Source organism: Cherax quadricarinatus, chromosome 18, assembly GCF_038502225.1.
Source record: "Cherax quadricarinatus isolate ZL_2023a chromosome 18, ASM3850222v1, whole genome shotgun sequence".
NCBI lineage: Eukaryota > Metazoa > Arthropoda > Malacostraca > Decapoda > Parastacidae > Cherax > Cherax quadricarinatus.
In genome coordinates, this window is record NC_091309.1 from 8,701,976 (window position 1) to 8,726,975 (window position 25,000).

Consider the following 25,000-nt stretch of genomic DNA (forward strand, 5'->3'; position numbering starts at 1 on the left):
AGTATTGATGTTATTATGGTAGGCCTCGTTAGAAATTAACTCTTTTGGGGGTCTCTAAAAAGTGTTTTGCAATAAGCCAAATTGAATACAGGGTTAATTATAAATAAACTAAGAGGATGGTACATAGCAAGATTTAACCATACAGTTTGTAGTTCAGTTTTGTAATTCGTCGAGGGTAATACAGGCACACATTTCACCTGTGATTATATTACTTGAAAAAGGTGGCATGGGACCTTTTTTAATGGGGTACTCTGCATGTTGTGCCAGCTGGACTAGTCATCACCCATATACATACCTTTAAAACAGATGTCATTTCGAAACATCAAGAAAGTTCGATAAATTTGAATTTGGTCATGATATATTACTTCACGTACCCTCAGACGTATCTCCACTGCATTCAGCCTTCTCGCTGCATCGTTTAAAATCCATATCTCACACCCATACAACAGTGTTGGCACCACTATACTTGGAGCACATTCCCCATTTTTCCTCCATGAATAGATGCCTCCACAGATGCCTCACCTGTTTCCTCTAATCATTTCTATGATTCATCACATCATTGTTAGGATCATCCGTCTAAAAGTCCATTCCCATATATCTGAACACATTTACTTCCTCCATATTCTCACCAATCTAATGTCCAATTTTTCATTGCCTAGATTTTTTGTTACTTTCATCACCTTGCTCTTTCCTAGGTTCCCTTTTATTTTCCTTTTTACATATCCTTCCAAATTCCTCCAACAAACATTGAAACTTTTTTTTTTTTTTTTATTCGCCGGTATTCTCCCGGCCCGGGTCTTTTCCAAGTAGTGGTGACCCGGCCTTGGCTCCCTATCTGGGGAGTGTCTAGAGACCCAAGTCTCCCATGGGAGGAGGTACAGTACCTCCTCATCTTTGGGGCCAAGTGTCCCCAGGCCTAGCCACATTCCCCGCCCTCACAGGGCTCGTAGGGAGAAGCTAGGCCTCTGGTCTGCCATCTACCCCGCCCCAAAGGGGCTCGTGGGGATGGCAGTCTTATGAGCTGCAGATGGTAGCAAGCTCAGGCTCTTCATTGCAACTTGTCTTCAGAATACTCCCAGCAGAACTGGCATGTCTGTGATTAACATGTGACCGCTTATCTGCTTACCCTTTATAAGCTCAGTTGTTGCAAATGTCATGACGCGGACAAAGTAACGGTCACTGGTTCTGATATATCTCGTACCTCTTATGCTCAGTTTGCAGGTTTATCCCTTTTTCCCCCAAAAAAGAGCTCTCGATGGCTTTTTACTTCCTTCAAGGGAAGTTCCCTCTTCATTTTCAAAGTCTTTGCAAGCAGCTTTGTGATTAATTCGGAGAGAGTGACTGGACATCAAGCAGCGGAGATATTTTAATTGGAAGTAGCATCTGCGTTTCTTTTGCAAACGAAAATTTTAAATAACGGCTACACTTCAAGGGATGAGTACCTTGATGCTGCTAAAGGAGTGTTGATCCAACTCTGAATAATACCTTGTTACCTCTCATTTCCCATGCGCTGTATGACTCCTAAATACGTATACAAAAATATATAATAGAATGAAAGTCACTACCGTAGAGGACACTTGGAAATTTACAGGAAGATATAAACAGTGTTTTCCAGTGGGCAGTGGAGAACATGACGTTCATTGGTGATAAGTTCCAACTGCTTAGGTATGGAAATAATGATGAGCTCAAAAGAAACACTGTATGCAAAACTCAAAAGGGTCATCAAATAGAACGAAAGGATCGCGTGAAAGACTTGAATAACTGTGTCATCTGACCTTTCTTTCAAAGAACACAAGAGAAAGGTCACGACAGCCAGGAGGATGACTGGATGGGTAATGATACTTTTCAAATCGCTAATGCTCTCTCGTATAGAATAATATTGTTCAGTGTTGACGGCCCCATTCAGGGCTGGAGAAAGATCAGAGCTTGAACAAATACAGAGTTTGTTTACGGCCCGCATAGAGCCAGTAAAGCATTTAAATTACTGGAAATGCATTAATCACTGGAGCAAAGGAGAGTGATGCTTGATAATATATACCTGGAAAATACTCTAGGGCCTGGTCCCAAATCTTCACATTGTTATAATGGAGCGAGAGCTATGGGAGGAAGTGCAAAATAAACCCAATGAAAAGCAGGAGTGCGGTGGGCACAATAAGGGAACGCTATCAACATCCATGGCTCCATATTATTCAACATCTTACCGGAAGATACCAGAAACATTGGTGGAACAAGTGTAGAAGTCTTCAAGAGGAAATTGGACAAGTATCTTCACAAGGTGCCAGCTCAACCAGGCTGTGATGGATATGTGGGTCAGCGGGCCACCAGCAGCAACAGCCTGGTTGACCAGGCTAGCACCAGACTAACCTGGCCCATGGCCGGGTTCCGGGAGTAGGTTCTCGAAACTCATTCAAGTTGTATCAAAGGTAAAGTAAAACAAGTTCCAGTAAGTTTAGTGAACATTTGAGCATTGTGTTTTATGCCATTTTCAGCATAAGGTCAAGATAATGAAATTCACAAGTCGACATAGTTGTGCACGCTTTTGTTAACGCATTTTCTTGTAATAACACCAGGAATGTAAAGTGTATACTGAATATACAGGGAAGTTTGTAAAAATTACGATGTTTTTCAGTTTAAACTCCCCTCAAGGAAGGTTCCTTGATGTTACCTGGAGGTTATTCCGGGGATCAACGCCCCCGCGGCCCGGTCCATGACCAGGCCTCCCGATGGATCAGGGCCTGATCAACTAGGCTGTTACTGCTGGCCGCACGCAGTCCGACGTACGAGCCACAGCCCGGCTGATCCGGCACTGACTTTAGGTATCTGTCCAGCTCTCTCTTGAAGGCAGCCAGGGGTTTATTGGCAATTTCCCTAATGCTTGATGGGAGGCTGTTGAACAGTTTTGGGCCCCGGACACTTATGGTGTTTTCTCTTAGTGTACCAATGGCGCCCCTACTTTTTATTGGCGGCATTTTGCATCGCCTGCCCAGTCTTTTACTTTCGTAGGGAGTGATTTCTGTGTGCAGATTTGGGACCATTCCTTTCAAGATTTTCCAAGTGTAGATTATGATATATCTCTCCCTCCTGCGTTCCAACGAGTACAAGTCAAGTGCTTCCAAGCGTTCCCAGTAGTTAAGGTGCTTGACAGAACTTATACGTGCAGTAAAGGATCTCTGTACACTCTCTAGATCTGCGATTTCACCTGCTTTGTATGGAGATGTTAATGTACAGCAGTATTCCAGCCTAGAGAGAACAAGTGATTTGAAAAGGATCATCATGGGCTTGGCATCTCTCGTTTTGAAAGTTCTCATTATCCATCCTATCATTTTCTTTGCACGTGCGATCGTGGCACTGTTGTGATCCTTGAAAGTGAGATCCTCGGACATTACTACTCCCAGGTCCCTTACATTATTTTTCCGCTCTATTGTATGGCCGGAGTCAGTAGTATACTCTGTTCTAGTTATTATCTCCTCCAGTTTTCCATAACGGAGTAGTTGGAATTTGTCCTCATTGAACATCATATTGTTTACCGTTGCCCACTGGAAAACTTTGTTTATATCTTCTTGGAGGTTAACCGCGTCCTCAGCAGATGACAGCCTCATGCAGATCCTAGTATCATCCGCAAAGGATGATACGGTGCTGTGGTGTATATCTCTGTTTATGTCTGATATGAGGATAAGGAATAAGATGGGGGCGAGTACTGTGCCTTGTGGAACAGAGCTCTTCACTATGGCAGCCTCCGATTTAACTCTGTTGACCACTACTCTGTTGGTGAGGGGCTCTTGATTTAGGGAATTGGATCTGTGCTCCAGTTCCCCGAATTAAGCCTGAATGCCTTCCACATCCTCCCCAGGCGCTGTATAATCCTCCGGGTTTAGCGCTTCCCCCCTGATTATAATAATAATAATAATAATTCAGTTTAAACTAGTCTTTAATTTCACGTCTGTTTCTTAATTCATAATGCTGTAATACTACCTTAACGTATATTATATACTAAGTACTTCTCCAAAACCTCGCCCTTAGGAGAGGAACGTTATGACGACATTTCAGTATCTTAGACCACTGTCAAATGAGCTTCGACACGACAGTGGTCCAAGAGAGACCTAATTGTCGTCATATGCAGGTTTTTGGTGAATTGTACTAGCCATAGTATTATGACTATTCTAAATGTTGCATGTACAGTAGTCATGTGGGAAATAACTTGCCTCTTCATGGACATTTTCAAAGTGGTTATGTTGAGGCTATAGGAAGCTAGGAAGAGTAAAGGGGAAAATCAAAAGAATGGTGGGGGGAGGGGTGAAAGATGATGAGCGGGTAGTTATGTTTGTTGATACAGGAGAGAGAGAGAAGGTTGGTTGAGACGGTGTTTGTTTTGGCCCTCCGCGCTTAGGTAAGGGTAAAGTGTGGGTGCGTGCGTATAAATGCGTAACCCCGAGTTGCGTACATCTGATATGTGGATGCACTGTAGGCATTCACAAGAATAATGGAAACTTCGGAAGGCCTATTAATCCAAAGCTTTTTTTCAGTACCCCTATATAATTAAGGTATATAAATGGAGAATAGGAATAAAGGTGATGTAAATAACATGCTAAAAAAATATCTAACCAAGACGGGACTCGCAGCAATGGGTTTAAGTTGGAAAAAATTATATTTAGAAAGGATATTGGAACGCATTGGTATGATAATAGAGTTGTGGATGAGTGGAACAAACTCCCGAGTAGCGTCATTGAAGCTTTAAACCTTGAGTAGCTTTAAAAATAGGTTGGGCAAGTACATGAGTAAGTGTGGGTGGCTGAGTTTGACCTGCCTAGCTTGGGCCAATAGGCCTGCTGCAGTGCATTTTCGTTATGTTCTTGCAAGAACAAAAATATTTGCTTAACTCATTTTCAATGCGGACTGCCCAAAAACCTGTTTGTTTTTAGGAGAGAATCAATATATCCTAACCATTCCTGATCAGTAGGGCTGTTGTGCCTTCATCGAAACTCTCGAGGCTGGTATCAAATAACAAGTACGTTAATGGTATACATTGCCAACAAGATGAAGAATTGAAGATTGAGATACTTATGCAGCATATGGGAATCTTTATTCAGGAAACGTTTCGCCACACAGTGGCTTCATCAGTCCAATACAAAGAGGAAGGCGTAAGGAGAGGAGGAGTTTGAGGTAATCAGTCCCTCAGCCTGGAGTCGATGTGTTCAGTCCATCAATCTTGTAGAATTGATTGATGGACTGAACACATCGACTCCAGGCTGAGGGACTGATTACCTCATACTCCTCCTCTCCTTACGCCTTCCTCTTTGTATTGGACTGATGAAGCCACTGTGTGGCGAAACGTTTCCTGAATAAAGATTCCCATATGCTGCATAAGTGTCTCAATCTTCAACTTGTCGTTTTTTCAAACCATTCATCACAAGATGAAGAATTAGACACATTCCCGACATTTGGATATTTTTATTTGTAAACGTCTCGCCATCCAGTGGCTTTATCAATACAAGGACAGGCCTCTGCTTCAGATTCTTCAAGACTACGGTGCTCTTCATCAACTCCAAGGCTGAGGGACTAATTGCCTCATCTTTTGTATATAGTTCTGCTATCTTCACATTATGTCCTTGTATTGATAAAGCCACTGGATGGCGAAACGTCTACAAATAAAGATACCCAGATGTCGCACATGTGTCTAATTCATCAAGTATGTTAATAAATATGCATAGTACTAGGATACTGAAGACGTTTCAGTCATGAGGGCAAAGTCTCGTCAGTAAGTATTTTTTAGTATTTAAGACTTGACTTAAGACTTGTATAAATTAATGGCATATAATTTTAATTAGTGGTCACAATAATGACAAGTTGATAAATAAGGCATTTGTGCGACTGTTAGGTGATTTTTTTTTATTGCCGAGACGTTTCGCCTGCCCAGCAGGTTTCTTCAGTTGAATGCAGTCTCTGCATTTTCGCTCCTCAGCTTAAGGAATTGTCATTTTTGAGGAGACCGTGGATTGAGGATCATGCACACACATCTCGCCCATAGCTACCTACCTGTTTTCAGGTGCTGCTGCTACTCCCCTTGTATAGATTATGGAAAGAATTTTAACTGTTGATCCACTGCTAATTTTTTTTCTACCTGGAGGGTATTCCGGGGGTCAACGCCCCCGCGGCCCGATCCACTACCAGACCTCCCTTTGGATCAGGGCCTGTCCTATTTTGTAATTACCGGGTGCCTCTAGGGATCATGGGGAACTTTTAGGAAAATCTTTTGTTATTGACTAATGGGATTTTTTAAACTGATGCTGGTTATTTTTTGATATAAATTTCGTGTTTGTCAAATTCATACTATTAATTCTTTTGTTTCGTTTCCTTTTGAAGCTCTTGTGTTATATCTTTTTCTATTGCTAAGAGCTCTGAATGATCCACCTGGTCAAAGCGCTCTAAAAAAATTTAACCCTCTCTACCATATTTACCACCGTTGTATCACCGAGGTACACAGTGCATGCAAGGGGTGGCTAAAGGTACCATCACCTACACTGCCGCCGCCACCGTCTACTATGGACTGGACCTGTATCAAAAAAGTTCCCTCAGTATTTGTAACTATGAAACGTGCCACTCATACTTGGTGGCACCGTGTGGCGCCGGAAAGTTGCTTTAATACTAGCCTTGTCCTTACATATTAAATAAGCGTGTAATGTATGTCATCAGATGCATCCTTCCATAAAGTCTGTAATATATGTAAGCTGTTTCTCTAAAATTGCTATATCGTACAACCATTTCAGGAAAGAACTGCAGTTACATAGTGTAATATTTTTGGGAGTACTCCTGCCAGGAGAAAACGGATGAGTAACCAAGTCACGGGGTGAAACTCGCCATGTTAGCTGGAAATGAATAACCGATGACGTTATGCATTTTTCCTGGAGTCTCAGGCAAGGATATCTTTATCTGGGCTGAGAAGATGCTAACCTAGACGCACACTTAAGAACTACTTTCACATCTAAACCCATAGGAAATTAGTTCGAGCGTGGTTGGAGACTTCCGGATCAAGAATACCACATCCCCTCCAGGTCACGTCGACCCAGTTGTGGTGCGCCACCTTGACCCTTGTACTCCCTGTTACAAAAGGTTAATCTTGCTTGCTGTGGCTGACAACGCGCGCACGTGTGAATGAACGAGTGGGATGATGCCTGTTTATTTGGCACTTTAACCCTTAAACCCATCTGTCTTTAAGACCCATTTTCCAGTAAATGTAGTAACTAAGTGGAGGGTTATACTTACGCGTTAATGGCAGCTGCGTCATTATTTGTCATAGTAATGACGAGGATTTGGCCTTTCAAGTTATTATTTTAATGTTTTGTGTTGCCGAGAAAAGGACGTCTAAAGATGTACTGGTGTTAACATTCTTAGTTACTACTGTTACTGTTATTTTTCTGTTACATTTATTTATACTGTTCACGTAGTTATTTTAGTCGTTATTGCTATCATTTGTTATCGCTATCACAAACGATATCTTGCCTGGATGTAGTGTCGTCCTGGTGTCCCTTTAAGTTTATCTGTGAAAACCTCAGTAACGAGGCTCATAATCACAAGGGATATTGTAGTCTGTCCTGTCATTACACTTGGGGACAGACCAGGGTATTCTCTGAGCTCCTAATTAGTGGAACGTAATGAAGGAGACCCGCTTGATGCACTTTTCAATTATAGGACAGAACTTGATTAATTAGCGAGGGACTGTGTGTGTGTGTGTGTGTGTGTGTGTGTGTGTGAGAGAGAGAGAGAGAGAGAGAGAGAGAGAGAGAGAGAGAGAGAGAGAGAGAGAGAGAGAGAGAGACCGACCGACCGTCCGTCCGTCCGTCCGTCCGTCCGTCCGTCCGTCCGTCCGTCCGTCCGTTCGTTCACCCGAGTGCCACAAGGGTGAAACAAGAGGGCACTGAGGTCCAACGGTCACAGTGCACCTTTTAGGCAGCATCACCTTCTTCCCTTCCTCTGCCCAGACCACTGCTGTATCACCTCTTACTCCAACACTGGCACTTCCCTTCCGCTTAACCACTTTGCTCGACAGTTTCCCTCACCTTTTTTTTTTCTTGCGGTCACTTTCCAACGAATTTATAGTGCCTCTTCCAGCAGAACTTCCTGTCACTAGGTCAACTTATCCCGGTGACTCGCTTCTAACTCTCGAACGTAATTTCCCTTCAAGAAAGAGGCTTGTGAAGGGCTTTCGATCCAAGGAATTGCAGCTACCTTTTCTTAGAATCGAGCCTGATTACTTGCCATTCCCAAGGCACTGATGCACAACAATAACTTAGTTTTAACTAAATATACTCTGGCCAGTCTGCGAATCTTGCCTAGCATATGGGTCACATCCTCTGGTGGTGAGGGCTTCTTCGGGTGGGGAACGAGGGTCTGGGTGTGGGCAAGAGAGGGAATGAAGCCAGTAATACTAGCTGGGCGTGACCAGACGAGTAAGTAGAAGTAGTAGTGGCAGAAAGGTGAGCGATGGAGGCAGGAAGGTAGGTCTCACCCTAGACCAGTTAATGAGAGTACGAAGGTTATTAAAATACCGCCAGTCAAGTAGGTGATAGATTGGGAACACAAAACGTTTTGTATTTTTTTAATTGTAGACTGCTGTATTAAACACGCTAGCTGGGTTGCTGTCATCACTGCGATCAACACTGAGTTACACAATCAACACTGGGTTACTCTTACTACTACAATCAATATACTGTCTGGGTTACTATCACTGCTACAGTCACTAGGAATAAATAAAGGGGATGTAAATAATGTCCTGAAATATCAAAGACAAGACACGCAGCAATGGTTCAAGTTGGAAAAAATAGATTTAGAAAGGATATAGGAAAGCATTGGTTTGGCAGTAGTTATGGATGAGTGGAACAAACTCCCGAATAGGATACATATGATCATAATTTTTAAAGGGGTGGACCGGTAAGCCAGCGGAAGGCCTCGGTCAGATGACCAAAGCTCCAATGGCGGGTCATCATCTGACTAAAACCAGCGTCAGAAAACATTTGTCCTGTTTCCTGACGAACCTTACCTAGCCTAACCTCCCGAATAGTGTCATGGAAGCGAAAACCTTGTGTAGCTTTAAAAAATAGGCTAAGTGCGTGAATGAGTGTGGGTGGGTGTGAAATGAACCTGCCTATCATGGGCCAGTAGGCTTGCTGCAGTGCTCCTTTTTGTTCTTACGTTAATATCACTATGGTATTACAATCAATAATAGTAGTGTTGCCGGAATGAACGATGGGGCTTCCCTTAGTAATTCGATGCTTTAATTTTGCATAATTAACCAAAGTAATGACCTTCACTGATGTCATAACCACTCTTCCATATACTATAAATAATGATACAGGATTATTTCATAATGCTTAATAGGGAAAATTGGTGATCGTTTCGAGGAGCGTTAAAAAATACTGGAATTTATCTTTTATAAAGAACTCGCGTTTACATTTCTACAATTTAATTACTACATTGTATAACAATATAAAATCTTAAAATACATAAATGTTGCCATATTACTTTGGTAAAGGGTACCAATTGATAAAATGTACTGTTTTTCTTGTTTGCCACCATCACTGGCAGTTCAGCTTTTCTCTAGTGTTAAAAATAGTTCTGCTCCTCCCAGCTAAAAGTAACTAATCAAAAAGGAGATCTGCTACATACATCATAGTACTAGAACATAATCCTGCAATCGGCATTTCTTAATGGCTTAGGAGAAACGTTCAGTGCTCGACTCGGTGCTTTTTTAAAAACTGACACATTGTATAGATTCTGCCTCAGTGGCTGATGGCTAGGCAACGGATCACAAGATTATATCAGCCCAACATTAGCTGGGCTACTAGTATTAACACATTCAGCACACAACCAAAATACATTTACTGGGTTACTACCAACACAACACTCAACACACTAGCGCAATTCTCCTAAGATGCAATCAGTTAGGGTACTAGGTTATGGCCAGAGTTATGTCCCTGGACATTTTTTTTTTTTTGCCTTCCCAGTCTTTCTCCATCCCTTGCCCTCATCTATTTTTTTAATTTTTCGTTTCTTCTTATCCATCTTCCTTCTCCCTAGCCATCTCCCTTCTCTATTCGTCCCCTTTTCCCTATTATCTCTATCCATCACCCTTCTCCCTGTTCATCTCCCCTTCTCTACATCCATTTCTCTCCTCTTAGGTAAAAGGACACATGTGCAACTAATGCAACATTTTATTGTGGTAACGTTTCGCTCTCCAGGAGCCTGACAAAGCTCCTGAGAGCGAAACGCATTGTTGGTAATTACATAAGAACATAAGAACGAAGGAACACTGCAGAAGGCCTACTGGCCCATGCGAGGCAGGTCCAAGTCTCCTACCGGCTTAAGCCAATGCACCCAACCTAGTCAGGTCAGGTCACATTGACTTAAGGGAGGAACACGGCAACCGACCTGGTAGCACAAGCTATCAAGCTATCAACATTATTACATTTCCCTACTCTCTACCCCTTTTCCGTACTCACTTCCTGGACAGTTCATTCCTTGCACTAGCATGCTTCGGTTGTGGCTATTTTCATCCTTTACCAAATTATTTATCACTCCCTTGAGTTAGATTTAATGCATGGGTGCAACCATGCAAACAACCATAGAATCAGGTACCTACCTACATCAACTCCAGGCTGAGGGACTGATTACCTCCAAATCCTGATCTTCACCATTCTTTGCTGTATGACCCTTGTAGGTTTAGCGCTTCTGTTTTATTATAATAATTTACCATTCTTTTTATTATTTGACTGTGATGTGTCAAAGTTTTCCTATAGAGGGCGTGTTTGTTTTGTGACTGGCCGCTGTACTTTTCCTGATTGTTTTACTCTGCTTCATATATAGACGTGCACTCAGTGTATTTCTGATTGACGCTGCTTGGAACTCGTTATACACGTGTTGAACCACTTTTGGTAAACCCACTTTCTGTATCTCAAACGTCGTATTAGCAACATACGCCCCTAGTCGTATTCCACAAGTTTTAGTTGACGATTGACCTATCATGTGGGGGTTCGAACACGTGGATAGGGTAAAGTAATACTCACGTAGGCTGGAAGTACGTATAATTATGGATAATGTGGGAAGCGTCCAAACAGCCGTGACCTGCCTCCTTGCTCACTCTCGAATAACTGACCGCCCACAGTACCCATATGTGGGGGTCTTTGAAATACTGCTGAGGTCAGCGGCAATATGAATACAGACAGTGACTCAGGCAGAGACAGTTGGTAGTGAGTCATCTATTGGTACACTGGTTACTGGTAACTGGTTACTACTACTGAGAGCTCGGCGACGCTAACGTATGTCATCCCGACATACAACTAATACAAACTAGAGATGACAGGTATACGGCTTGGGCTGATTCTATACAATGTCAAAGTACACAACAATTGAACATTATAACATACATAAGTAGAACATTGGAATGGAAGCTTACGTAACTGAAACTGTAATGCAATACAAGGTATAATATAGCACAACTCATCGAATGATAGTCATTGAATGAAACTCATTGAATGAAACTCAACGAATGAAACTCAACGTTAAGATTACACAAGAAATTCACTATAAATGTCTCACACACGCAAATGTCTTTAAATGCAAGAAAAATGTCTCTAAACAGAAAATTATCACAGAAGTCTGTAGTAGTTGACGGTGATGACTGGTGATGTCGAAGGTTGTCCTGCGCGGTAATGACTGACGCCTCCTACACTCGCTGTTGTCGGAAGAAATGCGTTCTCGGTGAACTCACATAATTGGCTTCGGTGGCGCTCAGCTACAATCTCTTGACCAATTACATGAGCCAAAACAGTTCTAGGACCCGGTACAAGGGTGCAAACAACCACAGGTAGATGAGGTGGGTGGTGGTAGTGTGAGTGGATGGGTGGTGGTGGTGTGACTCTCGCTGGCACTCACTGGCGCGCACTCCACTCACTACCCACGAAGGTGGCTTGATAAGCCACTGTGCCACAGGAATGGTGAAATTCACTCTTAGCATCCAACTGGCATCCAACTGGGAGCACAAAGCGATATATGAAACAATACTTCAGAGGAACTTCCAGAGGAACTTGCGTGGCTTACTTCTCTCTCTCAGCTGGGTTAGAAGCTGGGGTGGCTGACTGGCTTAACCCACGAGAATGGCTGACTGGAAGACGTGTAACGATGCACACAGCATGGAGGAGCAGGTGGATGACAGGAGACAGGCTGACTGGCGTTCTCCACAGTCTGGCTTACTGACTGGCTTAATTGCAAAATCCGGGTCAACCCCTCGGAGATTGAAGCAATTAGCACACGAACTAAGCCAGGAAGCTTGAAAAAACGGCTGCAACAGGCTTCAGGGTGGAGGTTGTGAGGGGAGCGGCTAGCTATGGTTCACCTTTGACCTGCCGGCTACTCACAAACAGTCTTCTAACGTCTTGAAATACCCTTAAAAAACTTAAATCCACGTTCCACACCGTTGCCACCATTTATCATGTGGGGGTTCGAACATGTGGATAGGGTAAAGTAATACTCACGTAAGCTGGAAGTACGTATAATTATGGATAATGTGGGAAGCGCCCAAACAGCCGTGACCTGCCTCCTTGCTCACTCTCGAATAACTGACTGCCCACAGTACCCATATGTGGGGGTCTTTGAAATACTGCTGAGGTCAGCGGCAATATGAATACAGACAGTGACTCAGGCAGAGACGGTTGGTAGTGAGTCATCTACTGGTACACTGGTTACTGGTAACTGGTTACTACTACTGAGAGACCTGCTTCGGCTGCTTGGTAACACTGTCTGCCCAGACGCCATCATACTCTGTCGGTCTTCGACCTAAAGAAAGTCGGACATAAGGTGGAGGTTTTTGGTTCTTCGCCGTCCTGACTCTGGGACTGCGAGGCTCACTGTTGGGTTTCTCCAACAGTTTCAGGCTAACAGGTCGTTCAGGGTGGAAGTTGGTTCCTGTTATCCACTGGAGCTTTTGCTGGAGAAATGTGGTCCTGCAGGGCAGGACTGCATTTCTAAAAACCAATCACTCTAGTATTTGTCGAGTAGTTGCTTGAAAACCTTCCTATGAATTTGGGTCAGTGACACGTGGTTAATTGTTGCATACATTGTAACTAGTTCTCAACCCGTTTATACCAACCCCTTTTATTTGTCTTTTCATTAAACCTCTTATTCACTTGTGTTACGTCACGTCGCCACTTACGCCCCGTGTGAGAGTATATATACATTAAAAAAATATAGGATTATTTTTATTTTTCTGTGTAATCTTAATCATACTTTATGGTACACGTGTAATAAAATTTACATCTCTTCCTTAGTACTGTAACCAAAACTGTGCCGAGAACCCGAGGGAGAGAGCTAAAGGGCAGTATTTTTTTTTTTTTTAGAATAAATTACTTTCATTTTATTGTTTTATTAGCTCCAGATGTCTATTTACCATTACTCCGAGACCACTGTCAGTCTGACATGACTTAGTTTAGATGATGTCTGTTATCTATTTTTATTCCTCACGTTTACAGTACTACACTATTAAAGACTAAACTGGATTTTCCAGTTTTTATTCTATAAGTATATTGGTCCTGCAGTTGTCGACTTGAGTCAACACGGTTATATATATATTGAGTTGTTTCCCTTTTAAATATCTGTGATTGATTTTAAGGATTCTAATACCCTTGCAGCACAGTTTGAGGCTAAGTTTCCTTGTTGACTGCTTATTCTACCAGCTGTTGTTAACGGCCCGCAAGCTCGTATAGCCATAACAGTCTGGCTGATCTGGCACTTGTCGGAGGCAGTGGTACCCTCTTCTCTTGATAACATGGAAACGATTATTCTTTATTACTTTCTACAACTGACTACTTGAGTGGTCGTTTGCTTTAATTACTCGTTATGTGTCATCAGCAAACTGGATACGTTGCCGTTTATTTTTATGTCCAGATAACTTGTATAGGGTAAACACCTGTTGCCAGATCCTCACCGGGCTTCGCTCACCCTAAGCGATAAGTTTCCTTGTCTCCACCCCCCCCCCTTTTTTTACCCTTCTTTCCCCACCTGTGTACTCTTCCTCTCTCGTGCTTCTTCTCCCTACTTCACCCTTTCTTTCCTCCCCCCCTCGTTCCTGCTACCCTCCTACTTTTCTTCCTCGCCTCTTCATCCTCCCTCTCCTCTTTCTCATCCTGCACAGTCAGCCCTCCTTTCCCCCCCACTACTGCGAGAGGCGTTCTCCTGGAGTTGCAGTGTTAAGTTGTCCTTTGTTATGAGGTGCCTGTGGAAAATTAGTGTGTACACCCACCTATTTGTGGTTGCAAGGGTCGAATCACAGCTCTTGGTCCCGCCTCTTTGCTGGTCGCTGGTAGGTCCACTTCCTGCTCCATGAACTTTATCGTATCTTTTCTTAAAACTGTGTATAGATCCGGCCTCCACTACACCACTCCACATTGTTCCACTTGCTGACACGTCTGTGACTGAAGAAATACTTCCTAACATCCCTGTGATCCATCCGAGTTTTCAACTTCCAGTTGTGACCCCTTGTTGCTGTGTCTCATATCTGAAACATTCTGTCCCTGTCCACCTTGACAATTCCTCTCAGTATTTTGTATATCATTATCGGGTCTCCCCTATCCCTCCTGTCCTCCAATGTCGTCAGGTAGATTTTCCTTAACCTTTCCTCGTAGGGCATACCCCATAGCTCCTGGACTAGTATTGTTACAGCAGTACTAGTTGTAATTTCTCTAATTTCTTGAGGTGCTTGACCAGGTATGGGTTCCATACTGGTGCTGCATACTCCAATATGGGCCTGACATATACAGTGTACAGTCTCTTGAGTGACTCCTTACTCAGGTGTCGAAACTCTATTCTTAGGTTTGCCAGACTCCCATATGCTGCAGCAGTTATTTGGTTGATGTGCGTTTCAGGAGGTACGCTCGGTATAATACTCACCCCAAAGTCATTTTCCTCGACTAAGGTTTGCAGCCTTTTGCCCCCTAGCCTGTATTCCGTCCGCGGTCGTCTTTGACCTTCCCCAATCTTCATGACTTTGCATTTGATGGTGATAAATTCCAAGAGCCAGTTGTTGGACCAGGCTTGCAGCCTGTCCAGATTGTTTTGTAGTCCTAACTGATCCTCATCCATTTGAATTCTCCGCATTAGCTTCACACTGTTTGCAAACAGGGACACCTCTGAATCTATCCCTTCCGTCGTGTCATTCACATATACCAGAAACAGCACCAGCCTTAGGACTGACTTGTGGAACCCCGCTCGTCACAGGCGCCCACTCTGACACCTCGTCACGTACCTTCACTCGAATTTTTCTGTCAGGTATTCTCTGATATATTGAAGTGCCTTTCCCCTTATATCTGCATGCTCCTCTAGCTTTTGTACTATCTCTTGTGCGGAACTGTCGAAAGCCTTTGTGTGTGTGTGTGTGTGTGTGTGTGTGTACTCACCTAGTTGAAGTTGCGGGGGTCGAGTCCGAGCTCCTGGCCCCCGCCTCTTCAGTGGTCGCTACTAGGTCACTCTCCCTGAACCGTGAGCTTTATCATACCTCTGCTTAAAGCTATGTATGGATCCTGCCTCCACTACATCGCTTCCCAAACTATTCCACTTACTGACTACTCTGTGGCTGAAGAAATACTTCCTAACATCCCTGTGATTCATCTGTGTGTGTGTGTGTGTGTGTGTGTGTGTGTGTGTGTGTGTGTGTGTGCGTGCATGTGTGTGTGTGTACGTGCATGTGTGTGTGTGTACTCGCCTAGTTGTACTCACCTAGTTGAGGTTGCAAGGGTCGAGTCCAAGCTCCTGGCCCCGCCTCTTCACTGGTCGCTACTAGGTCACTCTCCTTGAACCTTGAGCTTTATCATACCTCTGCTTAAAGTTATGTATGGATCCTGCCTCCACTACATCGCTTCCCAAACTATTCCACTTCCTGTGTGTGTGTGTAAAGTAGTATAAATAAACAAAGATTGTAGATACATGTCACACAGATCTTCGTGTTTCGCCCACATACCAGACTATTGTCAATTTTCTGACTTCTTACCAAGTCACTTACAGAGGCTAAAGTTAGTAGTTATTTTAATCTGGCTACCTGCCATTGTCAGGGATACGTTCGCTGTAACGTTGCTGACATTTGGAACAAAAAATATACTTAGTGGATGTTGCACCTGGTGAGAATACGTGTTGCACACCTTTGCAGTCGGGGATTGAAGGAAGAGGGAAGTGTGGTAGGTTAAAAGTCTTTGGAAAAAGCCTGTCATGGAAAAGGCCAGACAGCCAGAGGTGTCTTGGTAATTCTTGTGTATGAAGGGAGAATGCTGAGAAGTTTAGGCCATTTTACACTTAGTGAGTTCTCTCTTAGTGTACTATCGCCTCCCTGCTTTTTATCTGAGGTATTTTGCACCGTCTGCCAAGTCTCTTTCATAGTGATTTCAGTGTGTCTGGGACCAGTCCCACTAGAATTTTCCAGGTGTAAATTATGATGTACCCTCCTCGCCTACATTCCAAGGAGTGTTCCCAGCAATTCGGAACCTTGGCTGAATATATACGGACAGCGAAAGATAGACGTAGTTCAGTTGCAGGGAGGAGGTGCAATTAGGGGGAGGTAAGAGGGGCTTAACTAGGGGGGATGGGGATGAGGGGAGAATGGAGGTGGTTCAGTTAGGGAGAGGAAGAGGCTAGGGATGGATGGAAGTGGTGGTATAATTTCTTGGGAATGTGAGAGGTAATTGAACCCCAGGCCCACGTCGCCTCTTTCTCCCCATCCAGGCTGACGGTGTAATTGTGCCCCACCCTCCCTCCTGTCATCACATCTGTGTTCCCCCCACCATATTCAGGTTCCACCACGCCCAGATATTTTAGTATTAGATGTTGAATGTCTTCACCATAACCAGTATATGCACCACTAAAAGCCTCACCACTCAGTGCCACTAGAAACGGTATGATCAACAGCACACGCATAGCAGTAAACGACCACCAGTATCACTAGTAGCATCACAAACAGCTGAAGTAGTAGCAACAGCACACCCACCTCCATCAGTAGTAGCAGCAGCAGCAGCTCTACTACCACCAACAGCAGCAGCAGCGACCAGTAGACCGCCACTGCCAAAAATAGGAGCTCCACAGTCACAACTACCAACGACAGCAACACCACCACCACCCCCGCCAACACCATCACAACGCTACTACAGTAACACATGGTTTCCAGTCCAGCCACAAACCCTGACGTCTCTTCCATCGTACAAACACATAGACTGGAGTGCAAATTGAATAGTTTCCTGTGTACAATGTCCTGGGGAATGTTTTTGTTCTGGCAGGGTCTCTTGTTATGGTCCTGCTCCAGCGCTAGGGTCTTCCTGGCCAGTTTTCTCATTTATAAATCGAGTGTTTTAATGTTTTATTGCTGGTTGTGTTTAAATGAAGGCTTTATAAAGTACTTTAATTAGCTTATTAATCAGTCTTTCCCAACATTGAAAAGGTACAGTACTTAAATAACAAAAAAGGCACAATACCGTGACTGGAACGATACACAAATAACCCGCACATAAGAGAGAAGCTTGCGACGACGTTTCGGTCCGACTTGGACCAGTGTGACTTTGTAAATGATTGAGACACTTATGCAGCATATGGGAATCTTTATTCAGGAAACGTTTCGCCACACAGTGGCTTCATCAGTCCAATACAAAGAGGAAGGTGTAAGGAGAGGAGGAGTCCATCAATCTTGTAGATTGATGGACTGAACACATCGACTCCAGGCTGAGGGACTGATTACCTCATACTCCTCCTCTCCTTACACCTTCCTCTTTGTATTGGACTGATGAAGCCACTGTGTGGCGAAACGTTTCCTGAATAAAGATTCCCATATGCTGCATAAGTGTCTCAATCTTCAACTTGTCGGTTTTTCAAACCATTCATCACGACTTTGTAAATGGTCCAAGTCGGACCGAAACGTCGTCGTAAGCTTCTCTCTTTTATGTGCGGGTTATTTGTGTATGGTACAGTACTTATCAGAGTTCTTGCTTATTTTTATATCTGACATTGACGAGTACATAAATTAGAACGCTGCTCCAGACTTTGCACACACTACTACAATTTTAAGAGAGGCAACCGTTGAGGATTGAGCAAACCTCCAAAATGATGTAAATCAGGTCTTCCAGTACTTAACAGGGTACTGTACAAATCGCAGCTACTTTGGTGTGGGTGGGGAAGGGGGAAGAGGCCCAGTTCTCGAAGTCAGTTTGATTAAAGGCTCCCATGATCAGTAGTTTAGCCTTCGTTAATTTCTCTTTATGCTGTTTCCTCCAGTATCTGTATTACCGTTCCTTGCTTTGTGTTCTGTGGAGGAATGTAAACTATCGCCATTTATCATCCTGTGTACGAATGGTATATAATACCGACAAGATGAGAGTAAGACACATGTGCAACATCTGGGTATGAACATCAAAATGGTATACAATACCGACAGGTTGTTAGGTAAGACACATATGCAACAGTTAGACAACTTTATTCCGAAACGTTTCGCCTACACAGTAGGCTTCTTCAGTCGAATACAGAAAGTAGGCAGGAACAGTAGAGATGTGAAGACGATGTAATCAGTCCATCACCCTTAAAGTCATAGAATTTGAGGTTGTCAGTCCCTCGGCCTGGAGAAGTTCAGTTCCATAGTCAGGAACTATCTGAAGATTAAGCGACAGTGCGGAGACTTAAATACTGTCGGAAGGAGAGGTGCAGGGTAGTAGTAGTAGTAGTAGTGAGAGGCAACTGAGAGGTCATGTCCCTCTCAGATCCAACCCTTCTCACTTGAAAAGCTTGTCCAAGGTGTTTTCTGTATCAAGATGCCACGTGTTGCAGTGTCTGACAAGATGAACATCAAAATGGTATACAATACCGACAGGTTGTTAGGTAAGACACATATGCAACAGTTAGACAACTTTATTCCGAAACGTTTCGCCTACACAGTAGGCTTCTTCAGTCGAATACAGAAAGTAGGCAGGAACAGTAGAGATGTGAAGACGATGTAATCAGTCCATCACCCTTAAAGTCATAGAATTTGAGGTTGTCAGTCCCTCGGCCTGGAGAAGTTCAGTTCCATAGTCAGGAACTATCTGAAGATTAAGCGACAGTGCGGAGACTTAAATACTGTCGGAAGGAGAGGTGCAGGGTAGTAGTAGTAGTAGTAGTGAGAGGCAACTGAGAGGTCATGTCCCTCTCAGATCCAACCCTTCTCACTTGAAAAGCTTGTCCAAGGTGTTTTCTGTATCAAGATGCCACGTGTTGCAGTGTCTGACAAGATGAACATCAAAATGGTATACAATACCGACAGGTTGTTAGGTAAGACACATATGCAACAGTTAGACAACTTTATTCCGAAACGTTTCGCCTACACAGTAGGCTTCTTCAGTCGAATACAGAAAGTAGGCAGGAACAGTAGAGATGTGAAGACGATGTAATCAGTCCATCACCCTTAAAGTCATAGAATTTGAGGTTGTCAGTCCCTCGGCCTGGAGAAGTTCAGTTCCATAGTCAGGAACTATCTGAAGATTAAGCGACAGTGCGGAGACTTAAATACTGTCGGAAGGAGAGGTGCAGGGTAGTAGTAGTTGTAGTAGTGAGAGGCAACTGAGAGGTCATGTCCCTCTCAGATCCAACCCTTCTCACTTGAAAAGCTTGTCCAAGGTGTTTTCTGTATCAAGATGCCACGTGTTGCAGTGTCTGACAAGATGAACATCAAAATGGTATACAATACCGACAGGTTGTTAGGTAAGACACATATGCAACAGTTAGACAACTTTATTCCGAAACGTTTCGCCTACACAGTAGGCTTCTTCAGTCGAATACAGAAAGTAGGCAGGAACAGTAGAGATGTGAAGACGATGTAATCAGTCCATCACCCTTAAAGTCATAGAATTTGAGGTTGTCAGTCCCTCGGCCTGGAGAAGTTCAGTTCCATAGTCAGGAACTATCTGAAGATTAAGCGACAGTGCGGAGACTTAAATACTGTCGGAAGGAGAGGTGCAGGGTAGTAGTAGTAGTAGTAGTGAGAGGCAACTGAGAGGTCATGTCCCTCTCAGATCCAACCCTTCTCACTTGAAAAGCTTGTCCAAGGTGTTTTCTGTATCAAGATGCCACGTGTTGCAGTGTCTGACAAGATGAACATCAAAATGGTATACAATACCGACAGGTTGTTAGGTAAGACACATATGCAACAGTTAGACAACTTTATTCCGAAACGTTTCGCCTACACAGTAGGCTTCTTCAGTCGAATACAGAAAGTAGGCAGGAACAGTAGAGATGTGAAGACGATGTAATCAGTCCATCACCCTTAAAGTCATAGAATTTGAGGTTGTCAGTCCCTCGGCCTGGAGAAGTTCAGTTCCATAGTCAGGAACTATCTGAAGATTAAGCGACAGTGCGGAGACTTAAATACTGTCGGAAGGAGAGGTGCAGGGTAGTAGTAGTAGTAGTAGTGAGAGGCAACTGAGAGGTCATGTCCCTCTCAGATCCAACCCTTCTCACTTGAAAAGCTTGTCCAAGGTGTTTTCTGTATCAAGATGCCACGTGTTGCAGTGTCTGACAAGATGAACATCAAAATGGTATACAATACCGACAGGTTGTTAGGTAAGACACATATGCAACAGTTAGACAACTTTATTCCGAAACGTTTCGCCTACACAGTAGGCTTCTTCAGTGTGTCTTACCTAACAACCTGTCGGTATTGTATACCATTTTGATGTTCATCTTGTCAGACACTGCAACACGTGGCATCTTGATACAGAAAACACCTTGGACAAGCTTTTCAAGTGAGAAGGGTTGGATCTGAGAGGGACATGACCTCTCAGTTGCCTCTCACTACTACTACTACTACTACCCTGCACCTCTCCTTCCGACAGTATTTAAGTCTCCGCACTGTCGCTTAATCTTCAGATAGTTCCTGACTATGGAACTGAACTTCTCCAGGCCGAGGGATTGACAACCTCAAATTCTATGACTTTAAGGGTGATGGACTGATTACATCGTCTTCACATCTCTACTGTTCCTGCCTACTTTCTGTATTCGACTGAAGAAGCCTACTGTGTAGGCGAAACGTTTCGGAATAAAGTTGTCTAACTGTTGCATATGTGTCTTACCTAACAACCTGTCGGTATTGTATACCATTTTGATGTTCATCTTGTCAGACACTGCAACACGTGGCATCTTGATACAGAAAACACCTTGGACAAGCTTTTCAAGTGAGAAGGGTTGGATCTGAGAGGGACATGACCTCTCAGTTGCCTCTCACTACTACTACTACTACTACCCTGCACCTCTCCTTCCGACAGTATTTAAGTCTCCGCACTGTCGCTTAATCTTCAGATAGTTCCTGACTATGGAACTGAACTTCTCCAGGCCGAGGGACTGACAACCTCAAATTCTATGACTTTAAGGGTGATGGACTGATTACATCGTCTTCACATCTCTACTGTTCCTGCCTACTTTCTGTATTCGACTGAAGAAGCCTACTGTGTAGGCGAAACGTTTCGGAATAAAGTTGTCTAACTGTTGCATATGTGTCTTACCTAACAACCTGTCGGTATTGTATACCATTTTGATGTTCATCTTGTCAGACACTGCAACACGTGGCATCTTGATACAGAAAACACCTTGGACAAGCTTTTCAAGTGAGAAGGGTTGGATCTGAGAGGGACATGACCTCTCAGTTGCCTCTCACTACTACTACTACTACTACCCTGCACCTCTCCTTCCGACAGTATTTAAGTCTCCGCACTGTCGCTTAATCTTCAGATAGTTCCTGACTATGGAACTGAACTTCTCCAGGCCGAGGGACTGACAACCTCAAATTCTATGACTTTAAGGGTGATGGACTGATTACATCGTCTTCACATCTCTACTGTTCCTGCCTACTTTCTGTATTCGACTGAAGAAGCCTACTGTGTAGGCGAAACGTTTCGGAATAAAGTTGTCTAACTGTTGCATATGTGTCTTACCTAACAACCTGTCGGTATTGTATACCATTTTGATGTTCATCTTGTCAGACACTGCAACACGTGGCATCTTGATACAGAAAACACCTTGGACAAGCTTTTCAAGTGAGAAGGGTTGGATCTGAGAGGGACATGACCTCTCAGTTGCCTCTCACTACTACTACTACTACTACCCTGCACCTCTCCTTCCGACAGTATTTAAGTCTCCGCACTGTCGCTTAATCTTCAGATAGTTCCTGACTATGGAACTGAACTTCTCCAGGCCGAGGGACTGACAACCTCAAATTCTATGACTTTAAGGGTGATGGACTGATTACATCGTCTTCACATCTCTACTGTTCCTGCCTACTTTCTGTATTCGACTGAAGAAGCCTACTGTGTAGGCGAAACGTTTCGGAATAAAGTTGTCTAACTGTTGCATATGTGTCTTACCTAACAACATCTGGGTATCTTTATTGTAGACGTTTCGCCATCCAGTGGCTTTATCAATACAAATTCCAGGACATAACTTGAAGACAGTAGAACTATGTACAGAAGATGAGGTAATCAGTCCCTCAACCTAGGAGTAGGTGCGAACAGCACCATAGTCATGGAGATTCTGAAGCAGAAGAAAGAATCCTGGCGCTTATATAGTAACGTCAGGTGAAGCAGACGAGGGCAAATTCACTGGTGGGCGGGATTCCCCAGTGGAAGTAGGTCCTTCCCAAAGAGATGGGTTAGTTGTTGTAGTAGTAGTTGTCGTAGTTGTGAAGGTTATGTACATGTCCTCAGAATTAAGATTCCATGATGTTGCAGTGTCTGACAAGTTGTGTACGAATGGTATATAATGGTATATAATGGTATATATACCATTCGTACACAACTTGTCAGACACTGCAACATCATGGAATCTTAATTCTGAGGACATGTACATAACCTTCACAACTACGACAACTACTACTACAACAACTAACCCATCTCTTTGGGAAGGACCTACTTCCACTGGGGAATCCCGCCCACCAGTGAATTTGCCCTCGTCTGCTTCACCTGACGTTACTATATAAGCGCCAGGATTCTTTCTTCTGCTTCAGAATCTCCACGACTATGGTGCTGTTCGCACCTACTCCTAGGTTGAGGGACTGATTACCTCATCTTCTGTACATAGTTCTACTGTCTTCAAGTTATGTCCTGGAATTTGTATTGATAAAGCCACTGGATGGCGAAACGTCTACAATAAAGATACCCAGATGTTGCACATGTGTCTTACTCTCATCTTGTCGGTATTATATACCATTCGTACACAACTTGTCAGACACTGCAACATCATGGAATCTTAATTCTGAGGACATGTACATAACCTTCACAACTACGACAACTACTACTACAACAACTAACCCATCTCTTTGGGAAGGACCTACTTCCACTGGGGAATCCCGCCCACCAGTGAATTTGCCCTCGTCTGCTTCACCTGACGTTACTATATAAGCGCCAGGATTCTTTCTTCTGCTTCAGAATCTCCACGACTATGGTGCTGTTCGCACCTACTCCTAGGTTGAGGGACTGATTACCTCATCTTCTGTACATAGTTCTACTGTCTTCAAGTTATGTCCTGGAATTTGTATTGATAAAGCCACTGGATGGCGAAACGTCTACAATAAAGATACCCAGATGTTGCACATGTGTCTTACTCTCATTTATCATCCTGTTTCCATTATTCCTTCTGCATAGTCTGAGATTTCTACTACAAAGATAGGTCGGTGCGTTCATGTGCATCGGTAGAGTCACCACAGGCAAATTGCGTCGAGACATTGCTTCTCACCCCTTTTTATTTTTTGTAGCCTATCGGTAGCACCAATATCACACAGCCAGAGTTGCATTTGTTATGTTGACCAGCTCGCTTATTGGCAGGTGGGTCTCGCACAGGTCGCGAGGTGATGTAGGTCACTTCATTGTTGTAGTGTGGGTGTTGCTGCTGCTGGGATTGTCCGGGTGTTGGTCATCATATTTGATAAGGTGTGTAAACAAGGCGTCATGGGGACTCGAATCCGGGTTAACCTGATGCTATTCCATCATTATCACTAAGCCTTGGTGGTACATAAATATTGACACTGATTTTTATTTTATAAGAACATAAGAAAGAAGGAACACTGCAACAGGCCTACAGACCCATGCGGAGCAGGTCCATGTCCCCCCCCCCCGGATTAGACCAATGACCTCCCCCGGATTAGCCCAATGACTCGCCCACTCTGGTCATCTCCACTCAAGGATGGAGCACTGCTCCAGACCCAGCAGCACAGGCTAGTCAGGTCCAACTCACACCCACCCACACCCACTCATGTATTTATCCAACCTATTTTTAAAACTACACAACGTTTTATGGTTGCAAGTTCCTGTTTTCTCACTTGGCATATGGAAATTGAGAGCACGGATATGTCGTGCTGAATAGGTAAAATTAGTCAATTAGCAAGAACTCGTTTAAATTAAGTCCTTTCTAAAATTTTCTCTTAAATGAAAAAAATATATCTTTAAACATATATGTTAATGTAAAATTAATAATCTTGTACCAGAAGAACCTTAGAAAACTTGCCTAACCTTATTATAACAAGCGCAATTTAATTTAGCCTAATCCAACTAAATGTATTTTAGATAAGTTTATAGTTTAATAAACAAACACAATGAAATAGTATATATTTTTTTCGTTAGGTTCAGAAATTATTGCATACACAAATTTTCGCTTGTCTAAGCCAAAATAGCAAGTGTTATCTATTGGGCACGACATTATATAATTATATATAAATACATATACATATATATATATATATATATATATATATATATATATATATATATATATATATATAAACATAGAAATATATATATAAATATATATATATATATAAATATAGATATATATATAAATATATATATATATTATATATAAATATATATATATATTATATATAAATATATATATATATTATATATAAATATATATATTATATATAAATATATATATATTATATATAAATATATATATATTATATATAAATATA

At 43.0% G+C, this 25,000-nt stretch overlaps 1 protein-coding gene across 14 annotated transcripts in view; it reads left to right on the forward strand.

The window, feature by feature from the left end:
* The window catches only part of sdk (sidekick cell adhesion molecule), a 372,281-nt gene that overhangs the window by 1,154 nt on the left and 346,127 nt on the right, over positions 1–25,000 (forward strand). The gene's annotated exons all lie outside the window — the stretch shown is intronic.